Consider the following 18963-nt stretch of genomic DNA (forward strand, 5'->3'; position numbering starts at 1 on the left):
TTTGTAACGAAAATTAAATAAGCTACCAAACACGGGAATGCAGACCAGACCAGACAGGGTGGAAACATAAGGTGTTTTTGTTTTGTGCAGTGCAGAAGGAGGTCATCGGCCCATCGGGTCCGTACCTGCGCTCGAAAAGAGAAACCTACAGAGGCTCATGCCCACACCCTATCCCCCTAACCCAGTAACACCACTTATCACACTGAGGGACAATTTATCATGGCCAATGAACATAACCTGCACATCTTTGGACTTTGGGAAGAAACCGGAGCACCCGTAGGAAGCCCACACAGACACGGGGTGAATGTGCCAACTCCACACAGTCACCCGAGGTCGGAATTGCACCGGCTTACCTGGCTCTGTGGGGAATCAGCACTCACAACTGTGTCGCCCATAGGTCGATGTCGAGTTTTCATGTAAAAGTCTTCTTTCATAGAGTCATAGCGGTTTACGGGAGATAAGGTGGCCCTTTAGCCCATCAAGTCTGCACCAGTCATCAAGAACCTATCTATTTTAATCGCATTTTACTGCACTAGGCCCGTCGCCTTGTGTGCTGCGGTGTTTCGACTGTTCATCTAAATGCTTCTTCACTGTTTTGAGGATTCCATCTCCATCACTCTTTCAGACAGTGAGTTCCTTATAACCACCTCCTTTTCGGTGAAAATGTTTTCCCTCAAATGCACATTCAGTGCATTGCCCAGGCCTTAACTTTACGCCCTCTGATGATTGTTCTCTCCAATAAGATGAAAGGTCTTTTCCTGTCTATCCTATCGACGTGCTTCATAGGTTTTCACACCTCAATCAGCCCCCGGAATCCTTAGTGCTTATGCACCTAGGAAACAACCCCACCTGAACCAATCTCTTATCGTGGCTGAGGCGCTCCAGTGCACATCCGTATGAATCTCCATTGCATCCTCACTAGTGCAATGATATCATTCCTGCAGTCTGGCGAGTGGAACTACACATAGTACTCGAGCTGTGGTCTAACGAGCATTTTATATTGCTCAATCTCTGCCTCTGCTCAAAAAAGGAGGTCCTAACCGCCTTATCTACCTGTTGTGTTGCCTGCATGGATCGATGTTTCCTCTGGTCCTCTTTGCTTCCGATCGTCCTACCGTTGTTGCATATTCCCTTACCTTGTTAGTCATCCCAAAATGACAGAACATGAGATCGTCAGCGAGACATTCCCGTCTTTCACCCTGAGCTTAATGCAATACCCCAACCAGCTAGTTCTAAGATAACATATCTGCCCTGGCCTTGCAAGCGTAGGCCGTCAACCCAGCCAATGGCAATAATGTTTTTGTTTGTGGGGACGGCGTGTGGATTGCGCAGGAAATTATAAAGAAGAGAGCCGAACATGGGTGCTGTGAATTCTGCATGAACACGAAAGAGAAGAGTGAATAATATGTTGATGATGACATGCCTGGTTTAAAAGTCAAAAATAATTTTTAAACAAATTTTTAAACAAATACAATTCATAATAATAATATAACATTTTAATATAAGGCCATAGTCATTTTAAAGTGGGTTATTTGGAAACGCGTTACCTGCAGTGTGGGACGTTACTGGACAGCTGCTGAGTTTGAACATGGAACAATCAGAGCTCTGCTGCTGAACCAAACTGTGATGTGATAGCTACCCTGACTCTATGGTCCTGAAGATCGCGCTCACTGCCAGGACTTAAGTATTCATGTCCTTCAATTTAAAATACCGAAATTTCTGTGGAAGCCTAACAAGCACCAACAATTATGAACAGGTGGTCGAGCATGGAAGACGTCAGTTCACCCGTTAGAGGGGGAAACTAATTTCCATGACTCAGTCTTTACTTTTCTGAGTGGAAGATCCAGTCTTACCGATTCCTGAACTGTAGCGTCTGGTGAGATTGCTCGCAAAGCTGTTGCTCGATATAATTTATCTAATGCAGGTTAGTAGTAATGTTAGCTTTGTGAAAACCAGTAGAAATTAAATTAATTTTTGATATTACCAAATCGTTTGATGGACCTGGTCCATGAAACCTAAAGCAGATTTTATCTCAATCTTTATGTTCATTGTATTTTTTCGTTTACTTTCCGATGTGCAATTAATATTGAGACATATGGATGCAATTACATTAGTTTCTCCTCCAGAAGTGTCCTCATCCAGTGAACATATTTTAACAAGAGGTTCGAAAATATATTGCACCGGGGCAGCACGGTAGCATGGTGGTTAGCATAAATGCTTCACAGCTCCAGGGTCCCAGGTTCGATTCCCGGCTGGGTCACTGTCTGTGTGGAGTCTGCACGTCCTCCCCCTGTGTGCGTGGGTTTCCTCCGGGTGCTCCGGTTTCCTCCCACAGTCCAAAGATGTGCGGGTTAGGTGGATTGGCCATGCTAAATTGCCCGTAGTGTCCTAATAAAAAAGTAAGGTTAAGAGGGGGGGGGGGGGTTGTAGGGTTACGGGTATAGGGTGGATACGTGGGTTTGAGTAGGGTGATCATGGCTCGGCACAACATTGAGGGTCGAAGGGCCTGTACTGTTCTATGTTCTATGTAATTCGTCTTTGTTTTGATTGTTAATATTTGGTTTCCTCCTTCCTCAGTCTTCATCTCTTTCCCTATGTCTCAGTCTTCTTTCTCTCTGCTCCTTTTTCCTTCACTCATTTTCTCGGGATTCTCTCTCATTCTGTCTTCCCCTCTCATATGCCTCCCTCCATTATCTTTCATTCCTTTCGCAATATATCGCCATTTCTTCCCAAAGTGTTAAATTCGGCTGTCTATTAGTTATGATCGTTACTTACCTATGTGCAATTAACATTGAGACATATAGATGAAATTGAATTAGTTTCTCCTCCAGAAGTGTCTTCATCCAGTGAACATATTTTAGTTTATATGTATAGGTATGATCATTTTGCTTATTAATATATGACAGTTAATGTGAATGAGCTATTTAGATATTCAGCAATACACGGCATGGAGTGTTTTGACGTCACCAGCTTCAGCGTGGATTAGTGTCAGTTTAAACCTTATGATGCATTTCTACTTTTGCCATCAAATAGCAGCAAAGGAATATTATCATCACATTTGTGTTCATCACAATTCTCAAAAAATTAGCAAACCATTTCACTGTATAATTTAGAAGCTACATTTGGTGTCTTCCATACTCTTCTAATATAACACCATAACCATTTGCGTTCAAATGCATGACATCGGCATGTCGTTACTGAAGCTCGGATTGCTTTCCCTCCCAGAGATGAATCCGAACTGTAAGTCCGCAAAGTTATTTCACAGAGTCACACTGTATCAATTCATCGAACATACTTCAAGACATATTTGCAATGTTGCTCATCATCATATTCATTCGTTTTGAAGCGAGTTATTTGCAATGAATTATTTATTCATAACGCATCTAAAAACTGCCGAAGCCCTTGAGGAGTACATTGAAAGTAGGAAGGAACTTAAATGTGGAATTATGAGAGCTAAAAGGGACCATGGAATGTCTTTCGCAAACATGGTCAAGGATAATCCCAAGGCTATTTATACATATGTTATGAACAAGAGGGTAGCAAGAGAATGAGCAGGCCCACTCATGGACAATGGAGGGAAGTTATGCGTGGAAACACAGAAAGTGGGTGAAATCTTTAATGAGTACTCTGTATCGGTATGCACCAGGGAGGAGGACACGGCGGATGTTGAGGTCAGGGATAGGTGTGTGAACGCTCTTTAGAACGTCAATATATCAAAGGAGGAAGTGTTCAGTATCCTCAATTGCATTACAGTTGACAAGTCCCCAAGGCCGGTTGGGATCTATCCCAGATTACTGCGAAAGGCAAGGGGAGAAATAGTTGGGACCTTAACAGATATCTTCACATCCTCGGTGACCACAGGCGATGTTGCAGAGGACTGGAGAGTAGCGTTTGTTGTTCCCTTATTTAAGAAAAAGCCGAAGAAATTATAAGTCAGTACTTCCGGTTTTCACCAAATGTATTTTAATTAAGCATGAATTCATGGAGGACTGGCTAGACTCAAGTCAATCCAAAATGCTCTCTCGTACAGAGCTAAAAGCACATGTTTATATTGTGCAGCAAAGAGTATCTGGGACAAAGGCACGGCATCAGATTAGAGAGAGACAGACAGAAAACATTCCGCCGGAGCAATGTTTTAATTATAAACCTTGGAAAATGAGCTGACCCTTTCCGAAGCAACATAAAAATCATATTGTCAGCAAAACATTGTTTACACTGTGTAGCCTTCTGACTATTGTATACAGAACTCTTGGCTGAAATAAGGCTAAATATCCATCATGCTTTGCCAAGTGCATATTCACATGAAATATAGTGAAGCAGCTAGTTAAAATGAATACCCTGAAGCAGGCAACCAATCCGCACTCTAAAGTCCCTTCTACAGAAAGGAAACAGAGATATTCCAGCAAATTATAGGCTGTTGAGCCTGACATCAGTGGTGGGGAAGCTTTTGGAAATGATAATGAGCGCAGTACATATGCACATTCAGAGGAAAATGGACTAGCTACTGACAGATAATATGCTTTTGTATGGAGAAGGTCATGTCTCTTCAACTTGATTGAGTTTTTTGAAGAGGAGAAAAGTAAGTTAATGAGGGAATGGCAGTGGACGTAATGTATATGGACTTTAGTAAGGCGGTTTACAAGTTTCCCCCATGGCAGAGTGGTACAAAAACTAAAAACAAATGGGATGCGGGGTGTGCTGGCATGATGGATACAGAACCGGCTTGGATATAGAAGACGGGGAGTAGTGCTGTGTTTCAGAATGGATCTGTGGCTAGCGGTCTTCCGCAGGGATTCGTGCTGGGATCTCTGCAGTATGTTAAATATATGATCTGGAGGAAAATGTGGATGGTTCGATTAATGAGTTTGCGGATGACAAGGAGATTCGCAGAGTTGCTGATAGTGCTAAGGATTGTCAAAGGATACAACAGGGTATAGATAGATTGGAGATGGGCACAGAAACGGCAGATGGAGTTGTTTCCGGACAAATGCGCAGTTCTGCATTTCGGAGGATGAAATCTAGGCATGAATTATGCTGTAAATGTCAGAACCCTCAGGAACATCAACATACAGACGGATCTGGGTGTGCAGGTCCACAGTTCACTAAAAATGACAACACAGGTGGTCAAGGTGATAAAGAAGGCATATTGCATACTTGCGTTCATCATCAGGGACATTGTGTAGAGGAGTTGGGAAATCATGTTGCAGCTATATAAAACCTTGTTTGGCCGCATTTGGAGAATTGTGTGTAGTTCTGGTCACCAGACTATCAGAAGGACATGGAAGCTTTGGACAGAATGCAAAGAAGTTTCACCAGGATGTTGTCTGGTCTCGAGGGTGTCGACTATAAGACGAGGTTGAATAAACGAGCATTCTTTTTTTTACCGCAAAGAAGGATGCTTTTGGGAAACCTGATAGATACATAGATGCATATAACATAGGAGCTGGAGGAGGCCTTTTGGCCCTTCGAGCCGACTCCGCTATTTATCACTATCATGGCTGATCATCCAAATCAATAGCCTAATCCTGCTTTCTCCCCATAAGCTTTGATCCCAATCACCCCAAGTGCTATATCTAGCCGCCTCTTCAATATATACAATGTTTTATCATCAACTACTTCCTGTGGTAATAAATTACACAGGCTCATCACTCTTTTGCTGAAGAAATGTCTCCTTAAGATGTCCCTGATGGTTCTGGATTCACCCACCATCAGGGACATCTTCCCTGCATCTACCCTGTCTAGTCCTGTTAGAATTTAAGAAGTCTCTGTCAGAACCCCCCTCATTGTTTTTAAGTCTAGCGAGAACAATCCTACCATAGTCTATCTTTCCACATATGACAGTCCCGCCATCCCGGGAATCAGTCTGGTTAACCTTCACTGCAACCCCCTCGAAAGCAAAAACGTTCTTCCTCAGAAAATATCTACAAAATGGGAGGCATAGAAAGGGTGGATAGTCAAAGGCGTTTCTCACGGGTACAACTGTCAATTGCAAGTGTGCACAGGTTCAATGTGAGACTGGGAAAGTTTAAGGGAGATTTGCGAGGTCCGTTTTACACACAGAGAGTGGTGGGTTACTGGAACGCGCTGCCACAGGATGTGGTGGAAGCGGGCACATTAATAACATTGAAGAAGCATATGGATGTGTACATGAATAGCGAGGAAATTGAGGGATATGGAGCGAGTAAGAGCACAAGGTTTTTAAAAATTAATTTAGATTACCCAATTATTTTTTCCAATTAAGGGGCAATTTTAGTGTGGCCAATCCACCTACTGCACATTTTTGTGTTGTGGGGACGAAACCCACGCAGACACGGGGAGAATGTGCAAACTCCACATGGACAGTGACCCAGAGCCGGGATCGAACCTGGGACCTCAGCCCCGTGAGGCAGTTGTGCTAACCACTAGGCCACCGTGCTGCCCAGGTTTCTTTTTACTTAGTGTATCATGATCCGTACGGGCTTGGAGGGCCGCAGGGCCTGTTCATGTAATGTACTTTTCTATGTTCTTTATCCTTTATAATTGATCGTCGAGCACTCAATCCATGTGACGATTTCTATTGAAACCGAGTCTGGACTGACAATTTATTGACGTTTTTAATGAACAGGCGTTTTATGTTCTTGTAGAACTTCACTAAGCCACCAGTTACTTTTGAATTTCAAGACATCAGAAAGCAAATTCCTATTCATTGGTCTGTGGCCATTTGTGCCTCGTCAGCGCTCACAACACATGAGAGGGGAATGATGCCCAACGGAACCGCGACAAATGAATGATGCAACAACTTAACAGACTTGTTTGATCCTGGAAGAGGGATTTCTTACGAAGCTGTCAAAGTGGTCTTCATTGGCACGGTGACGGGAACATGAAGTTCGGTGCCAATTATTGGAAACATTCTGGTCATCGTTTCTATTTGTTAACCACACATGTGCAAACTATTAACAATTGCTTTCGTTTACGCCTGGCCCGTGCTGATTTGATTATTGGTGTGTTCTCCATGAATCTATTCATCATTTGCACTGTCTTTGGATACTGGCCTTTCGATCCAGTGTTATGTGACTTGTGAATTGCTCTCGATTATATTGTCAGTAATACCTCAGCCTTGAGCATCCTGATCATCAGTTTCAATCGCAACTTCTGTGTGACAAAGCCCCTCTGCTTCCCCGTGAGGACAACAACGAAAGTGGCAGGATTAATGATCGCAGCTACTTGGGTGGTACCGTTTGTCATCTGGGCTCCTCCCATTTTCCTCTGGCAGTTTATCGTCGTGAAGCGGACTGTGCGCGAGGTTGAGTGCTGTGTGCAGTTCCTCTCAAATCCACCTGTAATTTTTGGCACTACTCTGGCAACCTCTTATCTTCCTATGCTCATCATGACCATTCTCTGTGCAAATATCTCATGGTAGCAAGAGTCGAGTAAAAGAGAATAAACTTGAGCGCAAATCAACCAAGGACAAAATGTCACTCTTTGTAAGGAGGAGCAGCGCAATGGAGAAGAATAATGAAAACATACCAGGTGGGCCTGTTGGGTTGTCACATTCATTTGAAAAATTTCAACATACGTGGAGAAATGCTAACTGATATTTACCGCTAAGAGAACAAATAACACAGAACAATACAGCACAGAAACAGGCCCTTGGACACTCCAAGCCTGTACCGGTCATAATACCAATCTTTGCCAAAACCGTCAGCACGTCCTTGTGCTGTATCACTCTCTACCCATCCTATCCATGTGTTTATCAAGATGCCTTTTGAACACCGTTAAGGTATCTGCTTCCACAATCTCCCCTGGTAGCTCGTTCCAGGCACTCACCACTCTATGTGTTAAAGACCTGCCTCACGCATCTCCTTTAAACTTCGCCCCATGTACCTTAATCGCACGCCCCCTCGTGACTGACCCATTCACCCTGGGAAAGCGTACCTAACCATCATAGATAGGAGGAATTTCTTCCGCTAGAAGGTGATGAATCTATGGATCTCTTTGCCGAAGATGGCTGTCGAGACCAAACCGCTGAGTTTCTTTAAAACACAAAGAGATAGATTATTGATAAATGAGGGAACCAGAGATTATTGGGAGAAGGCACGAGAATTGGGATGAGAAAAAAAGCAGTCATGATTGAATGGCGGAGCAGGCTTGATGGGCCGAGTGGCCTAATTCTGCTCCTATGTCTGTTAGTCGAATGCCTTTCATAATCCTATGGAACTTTATCAGGTCATCCCTCAAACTCCGAAATTGTAATGAAAACAGTCCGAGTCTGTTCAGCCTCGCCGCATAATTAACACCCTCCAGACCAGGAAACATCCTGTTAAACCGTCTCTACATCCTCTCCATAGCCCCCACATCCTTCTAATAGTGCGGTAACACGGATTCTGCGCAATATTCCAAGTGCGACATTACCAATGTTCTGTACAACTGTACTATGACTTGTCAGTTTTTATACGATGCTCCGTCCAATGAAGGCAAGCATTCTGTACGCTTTCTTTATTACCGTGCCCACTTGTCTTGCTAATTTCAACGATCTATGGATCTGTTCGCCCTAATCTCTGACTTTCTGTATTCCTAAGAGTTTTTCCATTGACTTAATGTGGTCCGATCAAACACGTTCGAGGATGGCCAACCCCAAAGTCTCTTGCATAATCATAGCTTGAACATGTGAAAAAGGTGAGGACTCGGGGCACCACAACTGGAATAGTGCCAAGTGCCCGCAACAAACAACTGAAGGACAGAGATATCAGATCAGGAAATAAGATCATTAGAATAACCACAGCTGCTGGGAAGAGGAAGAGAGTGGGATCCCGAGAGAAGTATGTGACTAGGAACATACTGGCTAATCCACTGGTATTGATCATCGCCATGAACACGGACTTTATCATGGTTCTGATTGACACCGTTTGTTCAAGCAGAGTCCCCTACACAACCTAGACTATTGGATACTGGCTCCATTACATCAACAACACTGTCAACCCAGCCTGCTACTGTGTAATCCGACCTTCAAGAAAACCTTCAAGTGCCTTCTCTTATGTCAATACAAGAACATTGTTGCAATAAGATAAATTCTTCTACAAATATAATGTTATGAACCATTTATGAATCGTACGATGGTGACTCTTATAATGTATATCTAAAATGCACGTAACTAATATTTTCACTGAGTCAGATTAAAAGTCACGTCAATGGGTTGGTGCTAATAATTGTGGTAGAGAGATAGACTGGTAATGCAGACATCTAGACATTTAGACCAGCTAAAGTTTTTTTTCTGATGGTTTGTGGAAAGCGGGCGTCGTTGGCTAGGCCATCATGTATTGCCCATCCACAATTCCCTTTTAAAACGTGGCGGTGAGCTACTGTCTTGATACCTTGCAGACCCTAGGTGTAGCTACACTGACAATGCTGTTCAGGACAGGTTTGCAATATCTTGCCCCAGCGACAGTGAGGGAATGGTGATATATTTCGAAGTCAGCATGGTGGGTGGCTTGGAGGGGAAGTTACAGCTTGTGGTATTTCCAGGTATCGACTGCCATTTTCCCTCGAGGTGGTAGTAATCGTTGGTTTGGAAGCTGCTGCCTCAGGAACCATCGTCAGTTCCTGGATTGCATCTTGTCGATGATAGACAATGCACACTATTCGTTTGTTGTGTTTGGAGTGAATATTTGTTTAAGGAGCAGCCTTCAAAGAGGTTGGTTTGTCCTTGATGTTCGAAGTGAGATGGTCCCACTCCAGGGAAGAGGGTTGAAACTCACGCCGGTACGTGGCGGGTTTCGGATTCTGTTGATAAAACTCTGGTAAATAAGGATGGCCTCATAGATTGCGATGAACGCACCAGTGATGGGAACCCCCATCTGGTTCGCGAATGCCCTTTTGGGAGGACATTTGTATCTGGCCCACGTGTGACTCACAGTGCGCAGAAATGTGGTTGGATCTAAGCTGCCCTCCGAAACGGCCTATCAAACCATTCAGATGAAAATTAATACCGAATGAAGAACAAATGCTGACCACGACAGGATAACGAAAATATCCATTACGTCGAGTACTCAAGGTCTTTGCTCGTGTTTGAACCTCCAGCTGTTGTGCAGATTGCCTTTAACTTTTGTACAGAAAATTGAAAGAAGTATGGTGCTGGTTTTGCTGTTGCTTCAATCATTTCAAAACTGTCTGCCAATAATGTATTGTCTTGCACTGAGAATTTTTTTGAAATAAAAAATCAGTAAAAACAAAAAGGGGCAGCACGGTAGCATAGTGTTGAGCACAATTGCTTCACAGCTTCAGGGTCCTAGTTTAGATACCCGGCTTGGGTCACTGTCTGTGCAGAGTCTGCATGTACTCCCGGTGTGTGCGTGGGTTTCCTCCACGTGCTCCGGTTTCCTCCCACAGTCCAAACATGTGCAGGTTAGGTGGATTGGCCATGCTAAATTGTTCTTTGTGTCAAAAATTGCCCTTACTGTTGGGTGGGGTCACTGGGTTATGATGAAAGGGTGGAGGCGTTGTCTTGGGTAGGGTGCTCTTTGCAAGAGCCGGTGGAGGCTCGATGGGCCGAATGGCCTCCTTCTGTACTGTAAATTCTATGATCTATTCTGGTATTCCAGAGGCATTTGAACGATATCCAATAAACATGTAAGCTATGTGATACATGAGGGATGTGCTGATTCTTAGCTTGTTCTTATGTGTAGAAAAGGGATGAATTTTCCCTGAATCAAGCCGTGTGAAACGCAACATCAGCATGTTCAGTGAGAAAAGCTGGCTTCAACAATATTACTCAAAACAGATGCCCTAATTGAGTCGCTGCAATGTAATATAATGGCGGGAGCGGGGCGGGGACGGTTCGTTTAGCTGACCAGCCTGTAAATTGAAATAATGCAAACTGCACAGGATGAAATCCCTCTTGCAGCCTGTCTCCACATCCAATCCGGAGTAAAGATGATTTACAGAATTTTAGGGTGTCAGGGGCGCAGTGGGTTGGGTCAGGTCGGGGACCGACAGGGAAAGAGTGTAAGGGTGCTGAGGTGGCCCCACTGTGGGGTGGTGCTTGTGCATTGTGTTCCCAGGAACGCTTGGTATGAGTGTTCAGATAGCTACTCTGGTGTCAGAAGTATATTATTTCATTTGAGCTCTTTCCACATAACTATCATGTTAAAACCGAGAGAACCATCGGCTGTTACGCGATATCAATCGCTTCTGTCGGCTGTTTCCCGGCGCAGGGGAATTGTCCAGAGGGAGTTAACATTTCTCACCAATTGCCGGGTAAAGTGATACATGGGAAACTCCTCGAGGGATTTCCACCACATGGTTTGCGTACCAACTAAATGCGACGATGGGGAATACGGAAGAAATTTGGCATTGCGAACGATGAACTGACCACTGGGCGCCGACGTGCTACATATCAATCAGCCCACTTCAAGGAGAATTGCAGGAGAGGTATATACATGGTGGACATGGATAAAGACAACTGAGAGACAGTAGACAATGGCTGCGTGTTTCGGGCTAAAAGATGGGAGGGGGCCTTGGGGAGGTGGACAGACGAGAAAGCTCATCCAACCGAGAAGACGGCAAATAGAGAGTTAGAGTCCAGCAAATCCTGAACGTTGATAACTTTGAGAAAACGGGGCAGACACCAGAATGGCGCTGCTGATTCACACCGTCGGATGTAAACAGAGAACTGAGAGCCAAAGTTCAAACCACTGTCTCACCGGGCACAAGGCTGAAAGGGGCGAATGTATTTGGGTACAGGGTGAGTTTATCATTCCAGCCTGGTGCACATTGCACACATGTTCAAACATGATGCGAATATCTGTCGGATTGAAAGGGGTTAACAGAGCCTGTTTGTTCTGTGACTAATTAATTCAGTCTCCGTTGGAAGCAAATTGTGTCTCTGAAGGTCTCGCCCTTCTGTACATAAAGGCTTCTTTTCCATCTGGTTTATCTCTTAGTCTCCGTGAGAGTTTCACCTCGGACCCGAACAACGATCAACGTTCCACTGGAATGGGCCAATGGAAGATTACCTTTTTCATCCTTGACTTAGAAAAGGTTTGCTATTTTCTCCATGCTACTATTGGCAATCCTGGTAAGCCTCTACATCCAGATATTAGTTATGTAATGCATGCTCCTGCTTTGTTCTTTACATCATTTGAACATCTTAAATTGTTTTAATGAGCTTCTTTCGCTTTGTGCTTAATGTAGTTTTAATTTGTCTTCTTTTGATTACTGTGCCGTAATATTCTGATCTCAAACACTTACATCCTCACTCTCACCATTTCTCTCGCCTGTTGTATTTTTCTGAATATTAAAAGCTTGTCCGAATCACAAAGCATAGATTAGAAATCTGAAATCTGACTCAAAAAATGGTGTTGATATATATTGCGCGACTGGTGAACGATGTACCCCGCGTTACCCAGCCTTCATTCCGACACCTCTGAACTCAGAGTAATTCTTCATTTGCTAGATGATTAAATATTGGAAAAAGTGTGAATTATCAGAAGCCTCATCTGCTTGATTCGCGCCATCATTTTGCCCGAGAAATGACAGCTTCATTGATCACTGTGTCCCACTATTTCATCCAAACTATGTGTCCCTGACATTGGAGTTCCTAGTATTTATTCTTGGTGGGTGTTATTTGCGGAGGTTTCACTGTCATACAGCAATGTACACAGGGTATAGGATTTGTGTAATAAGTAATTTTGTTGCTGCCGGTTACTTTGCTGATTTCTCATGTCAATTTCATCAGCCAAAGGTCGAAGTTAATTTTTACAATGCGTGCGCAGTTCTAATCAGGAGGAGACAGGTTGTCTCTCATCAAAGATGCAAGTTATCAATATTTGCTGACAGCTGCTATTGGTGTATTGTCCGGTCTGATTCACACACTGATACACAACACCTTGCCCGATTCATACACTTTCTTGGAAGTAGGTATGAGGGTTAACCTTCCCCAAGCATGGGGAAGAATATCCATGTGCACTTGGAGCGGATCCTCTGAATGTACGGCGGTCACATCATCAGAGCATGCAGGTTCTGTCATCAGGACATGTTAGGTTTTTGATTTGACATTCAGTTTTAATCGGCTGCTGCGTTTTCCAGCTGATCCTGAGTGAATGCATTCTCCTATCACGGAATAATAGAATTCACAGTGCAGAAGGATGCAATTTGACCCATCGGGTCCGCATGGGTCCTTGGTAAGAGTCCACATCTTAACCCCACACCTCCACCCTATCCCCGCAACTCAGTAACGGCAGCTAACCTTTTTGGACACTGAGGGCAATTTCGAATGCCCAATCCACCTAACCTGCGCATCTTTGGACTGTGGGAGGAAACCGGTGCACCCGGAGGAAACCCATGCAGACACGGGAAGAACATGCAGACTCCGCACAGAGAGTGACCCAAGCGTAAATGAATCTGGGACCCTGGAGATGTGAAGCAACTGTGCTAGCCACTGTGCTTCTCTGCCACCGGAGGGAACACGTAAATCTGTAGGGCACTATCTAAACAGTCGAGACAATTCTGTATATCGCCAGATTCATAAGAACTCAATGAAACTGGCGACTGTTCTCCTGACCTGATATCTCATGTCGCCCCTGTTTAAACCGCTGACTCACAGCTAATGTATTGAGAACTGTGATCCATTTCCGGGGTGGTGTGGCCTCTCCAGTTGTGTTACTCACAACTTAGATGCAGCAGCAAATCTATTAGTTATTATTCTTTCCGATCTGATTATGAGACACATTCTCTCACAAGGCTAAATCGCTGGCTTTCAAAGCAGACCAAGGCAGGCCAGGAGCACGGTTCAATTCAAGTACCAGCCTCCCCGAAAAGGCGTCGGAATGTGGAGACTCGGGGCTTTTCGCAGAAAGCCATTCGGGAGTTGTGGGTGGAAACTGGAGCACCCGGTGTAAACACACGCAGACACGGGGAGAACATGCAGGCTCTGCACAGACAGTGACCCAAGCGGGTAATCGATCCCGGGTCCTTGTCGCTGTGAAGAAACCGTGCGAACCACTGTGATACCCTGCCACCCATAATAGGATAATATTAAAGGAGGAGCAAACTTTTCGGAGGGAATTTCAGGACTTGAAGCCAGGCAGTTACAAACAGGGCCAAATGGTGTAGCGGACTCAATAACCCATCAACCACCTTGCAACCCATGTGTAATACACCACAAACATTGACCATAACATATGAAATTTCTGGAGACAGCAAGCAGCAATATGATAGATTTCCTTCGACTCTGCATCTCCTGTTCTCTGAAGCATACTTTATTGCTGTGACAGTAGACTCTCCTAAGGGTTCTACTCGCCAATAACGTATGTCTAACGGTGAAAACGTGGAGCAGCAAAATCAGAATAAATGGAACCCCCGCGAGTGACAATGTAGTGAAGGAGCATAACTGTTAACCAGACTCCTGATTGCAATATATTCGTTGATGCAGAACAAAACCAGGGGACATTCCACACCCCACACTTATCTGAAAATATTATTTTTTTAAAATAATTTTTATTGGAATTTTTTACAGAAAATATAAAAATATAACAACAAGTATAGTAACAAACAGTAATATGCAACTAACAGCCCCATAACACCCACAATTTCCCCCCAAACCGTAACATCACATGTATCACACTCCCCCACCCAAACCCCCCAACAAGAGAACTTAACCATGAATTAAAATTAAATAAATCAAATTTAAATAAAATAAGAAAACATAATCAACGTCTCCCCCCCCCCCTCCCCACCCCAACCCCCCCCCCACCCCCCCCCCCCCCCCCCGGGTTGCTGCTGCTACTGTCCCAGTACCCTATCGTTGAGCGAGAAAGTCGAGGAAATGTTGCCACCGTTTAAAGAACCCTTGCACCGATCCTCTCAGGGCGAATTTGACCTTCTCAAGCTTAATGAAGTCCGCCATGTTATTGATCCAGGTCTCCACGCTTGGAGGCTTCGTGTCCTTCCATTGTAGCAAAATCCTTCGCCGGGCTACTAGGGACGCAAAGGCCAGCACACCGGCCTCTTTCGCCTCCTGCTCTCCCGGCTCTACCCCAACCCCAAAGATCACGAGTCCCCATCCTGGCTTGACCCTGGATTCCACCACCCTTGACACCGTCCTCGCCACCCCCTTCCAGAACTCCTCCAATGCCGGGCATGTCCAGAACATATGGGCATGGTTCGCTGGACTTCCCGAGCACCTGACACACCTATCTTCACCCTCAAAGAACCTACTCATCCTCGTCCCAGTCATGTGGGCCCTATGCAGCACCTTGAATTGAATGAGGCTAAGCCGCGCGCACGAGGTGGAACAATTTACCCTCTCTAGGGCATCATCCCACGTCCCATCTTCGATCTGTTCCCCCAGTTTCCCCTCCCACTCTTCCACCTCCTGCATAAGCTTGTAGATATCGGATATCTTCCCCTCCCCGACCGACCCCCGAAAGCACCCTGTCACTCACCCCCCTCGCAGGGAGCACAGGGAATCCCTCCACCTGCCATCTAGCAAATGCCTTTACCTGCAGATATCTAAACATGTTTCCCGGCTGGAGCCAAAATTTCTCCTCCAACTCCCCCAGGCTCGCAAACCATCCGTCGATAAACAGGTCCCTCAGCTGTCTAATGCCCGCTCTATACCATCCCTGGAATCCCCCATCCATGTTCCCCGGGATGAACCTATGGTTCCCCCTTAATGGAGCCTCCATCGAGCCCCCCACCTCTCCCCTATGTCGCCTCCACTGCCCCCAAATTTTGAGGGTAGCCGCCACCACCGGACTCGTGGTATACCTCGTACGAGAGAGCGGCCATGGCGCCGTTACCAGGGTCCCCAGGCTTGTACCCTACAGGACGCTCTCTCCATCCGTTTCCATGCTGCCCCGTCCCGCTCCATCACCCACTTACGAACCATCGACACGTTGGCCGCCCAGTAGTACCCCGAGAGGTTGGGCAACGCCAGCCCCCCCCCCCCCCCCCCCATCTCTACTCTGCTCCAAGAAGACCCTCTTCACCCTCGGGGTGCCATGCGCCCAAACAAATCCCATGATGCTGCTGGTCACCCTTTTAAAAAAGGCCCTAGGGATAAAGATGGGCAAGCACTGGAAGAGGAACAAGAACCTCGGGAGAACCGTCATTTTGATGGATTGCACTCTGCCCGCCAGCGATAGCGGCACCATGTCCCACCTTTTAAATTCCTCCTCCATCTGTTCCACTAGTCTGGTGGTTAAGCTTATGAAGAGCCCCCCAACTCCTGGCCACCTGCACCCCCAGGTACCTGAAACTCTTCACTGCCCTCCTGAAGGGGAGCCTCCCAATTCCCTCTTCCTGATCTCCCGGGTGCACTACAAATTCCTCGTTCTTGCCTAAGTTTAGCTTATAGCCCGAGAATCCCCCAAATTCCGCTAACAGCTCCATCACCCCCGGCATTCCCCCCTCTGGGTCCGCCATATATAACAGCAGGTCATCCGCATACAGCGATACCCGGTGCTCCTCCCCACCCTGCACCAGACCCCTCCATTTCCCTGACTCCCTCAACGCCATGGCCAGAGGTTCAATTGCCAGTGCAAAGAGCAGGGCGGACAGGGGGGACCCCTGCCTGGTCCCACAATAGAGCCTAAGATACTCCAATCTCCTTCTATTTGTGACTACACTCGCCATCGGCGCCGCGTAAAGCAGCCTTACCAATTTGATGAATCCCTCCCCAAATCCAAACCTCTCCAGCACCTCCCACAGGTACCCCCACTCTATCAAACGCTTTCTCTGCGTCCAGCGCCACCACTATCTCCACCTCCCCCTCCACTGCCGTCATCATGATAACATTGAGCAGTCTCCGCACATTCGTGTTGAGCTGCCTCCCCTTGACAAATCCTGTCTGATCTTCATGAATTACCTCTGGCACACAATACTCTATCCTGGTAGCCAGGATCTTCGCCAGCAACTTAGCGTCTACGTTAAGGAGCGAGATAGGCCTATATGATCCGCACTGCAAGGGGTCCTTATCCTGTTTTAGGTTCAATAAGATCAGTGCCCGCGACATCGTTGGGGGCAAAGCCCCCCTCCCACGCTTCATTGAAAGTTCGCACCAGCAGGGGACCCACCGGGTCAGCATATTTTTTGTAAAATTCTGCCGGGAACCCGTCCGGCCCCAGTGCCTTACCTGACTGCATTTGCCCGATCCCCCTGACTAGCTCGTCCAACTCTATCGGCGCCCCCAGCCCCTCTACCAGCCTCTCGTGAACCCTTGGGAAACATAGCCTGTTCATGAAGCTCTCCATCCCCTCTCTCCCCCTCGGAGGTTCCGACCGGTACAATCCCTCGTAAAAGTCCCTAAAGATCCCGTTTACTTCTGTCCCCTGCACTACATCTCCACCCCCATCCTTCACTCCCCCAATTTCCCAAGCCGCATCTCGCCTACGGAGCTGATGCGCCAACATCCTGCTCACCTTCTCTCCATACTCATATACAGCGCCCTGCGCCCTCCTCCACCGTGTCTCCGCCTTTCTGGTGGTCAACAAGTCAAAATTGGCCTGCAACCTGCGCTGTTCTCCCAGCAACCCTTCCTCCAGTGCCTCCGCATATCTCCTGTCCACCTCCAGTAGCTCTCCCACCAGTGTCGCCCTCTCCTTCCTCTCCCTCCTTTCCCTATTGGCCCGGATGGAGATCAGCTCCCCCCGGATCACTGCTTTCAGAGCCTCCCAGACCATCCCCACCTGGACTTTCCCCGTATCATTGGTATCCAGATATCCCTCAATGCTACTCTGAACCCTCTTACACACCTCCTCCTCCGCCAGCATCCCCACATCCAGGCGACAAAGTGGGTGCTGGTCCCGCGCCTCTCCCATCTCCAGATCAACCCAGTGCGGAGCATGGTCCGAAATCGCTATGGCCGAGTACTCGGCATCCTGCACCCTCGGAATCAATCCCCTGCTCAGGACAAAAAAGCCTATCCGGGAATAAACCATATGGACGTGAGAGAAAAAGGAATACTCCCGCGCTCTCCCAAACCTCCAGGGATCCACACCTCCCATCTGGTCCATGTATCCCCTCAGCACTTTGGCCGCCGCCAGTCTCCTACCCGTCCTTGAACTGGACCAGTCCAGTGTGGGATCTAGCTCTATGTTAAAAACTCCCCCCATGATCAGGCCCCCTGCCTCCAGGTCCGGGATGTGGCCCAACAATCGCCTCATGAAGCCAGCATCATCCCAATTCGGGGCATATACGTTCACCAGCACCACCTTCTCTCCCTGCAGCCTACCCCTCACCATGATATATCTGCCCTCCTTGTCCGACACCAGCTCAGCCGCCTCAAGCGCCACCCTCTTCCACACTAGAATCACCACCCCCCAGTTCTTCACGTCCAATCCTGAATGATAAACCTGCCACACCCACCCCATCCTCAGACGGACCTGGTCCGCCACCTTCAGGTGGGTCTCCTGGAACACAGCCACGTCCGCCTTCAACCCCTTTAGATTGGAGAACACCGTGGTTCTCTTAACCGGCCCGTTCAGCCCCCTCACGTTCCAGGTATTCAGCCGGATCAGAGGGCAACCCACCCCCCTCCCCCGCCGACTAGCCATAGCTTGGCAGATGTTTGCCCCAGGCCAGCAAACCCTGCTCGACCCGTTCCCCATGGCGATAGCGCCTCTCCTCTTCCCCCCCCCAGCCCCCATTGGCTCCATCCTAGTCCTTCCAGCAGCAACACGGTATCCCCCCCTTCCCCCCAGGCTAGGACCCCTCCTAGCCGCGTTGCACCCTCCATGGTACTTCCGTGAGTCAGCTTACTTCTGCTGACCCCGGCAGCTCCCGCCAAAATCTATCCCCTCCCGGCATGGGGTCATCCCCCTCTGGCCACACCTCCTTGGCATTGCTGCAGCGCATGAAAGAAGACCCGTAGAGGCCCCGCCCCCACCGCAAGCTCCTGTCCACCCCCCGCCCCGTAGTGCGGGAAACCAGAGGAAAGCTTGCGCTTTCACACTGCCACACCCCACCTTTCTGACGCAGTTCCCCAAA

The 18963-nt window shown here is 47.1% G+C and overlaps 1 pseudogene; it reads left to right on the forward strand.

Moving 5' to 3' along the window:
* Positions 1–3188: 3188 nt before the first annotated feature.
* On the forward strand, positions 3189–7574 carry LOC119975538 (annotated as a pseudogene).
* The last annotated feature ends 11389 nt before the right edge of the window (positions 7575–18963 follow it).

This window comes from Scyliorhinus canicula, chromosome 13 (genome assembly GCF_902713615.1).
Source record: "Scyliorhinus canicula chromosome 13, sScyCan1.1, whole genome shotgun sequence".
NCBI lineage: Eukaryota > Metazoa > Chordata > Chondrichthyes > Carcharhiniformes > Scyliorhinidae > Scyliorhinus > Scyliorhinus canicula.